Consider the following 621-nt stretch of genomic DNA (forward strand, 5'->3'; position numbering starts at 1 on the left):
GGTATGTTAAAAACACGAGTGTCTTCGTCAGTACACGTATGTTATCAACACGAGTGTCTTCGTCAGTACATGTAAACTATTATAAACACGAGCTTCTCTGTCAGTACACGTGTGTTATAAACACGAGTGTCTCCGTCAGTACACGTATGCTGTTATAAACACGAGCGTCTCTGTCAGTACACGTATGTTATAAACACGAGGGTCTTCGTCAGTACACGCATGTTATAAACACGAGTGTATTTGTCAGAACACGTATGTTATAAACAGGAGTGTCTACGTCAGTACACTTATGTTATAAACACGAGTGTGTTATAAACACGAGTGTATTTGTCGGAACACGTATGTTATAAACCCGAGTCTCTACGTCCGTACACGTATGGTATACCCACGAGTGTCTACGTCAGTACACCTATGTTATAAACCCGAGTGTCTTCGTCAGTACATGTAAACTATTATAAACACGAGCTTCTCTGTCAGTACACGGGTGTTATAAACACGAGTGTATTTGTCAGAACACGTATGTTATAAACCCGAGTGTCTTTGTCAGTACACATATGGTATACACACGAGTGTCTACGTCAGTACACGTATGTTATAAACACGAGTGTCTACGTCAGTACA

The sequence above is a fragment of the Mizuhopecten yessoensis genome, unplaced genomic scaffold (assembly GCF_002113885.1).
Source record: "Mizuhopecten yessoensis strain PY_sf001 unplaced genomic scaffold, ASM211388v2 scaffold10411, whole genome shotgun sequence".
In the NCBI taxonomy this organism is placed as follows: domain Eukaryota; kingdom Metazoa; phylum Mollusca; class Bivalvia; order Pectinida; family Pectinidae; genus Mizuhopecten; species Mizuhopecten yessoensis.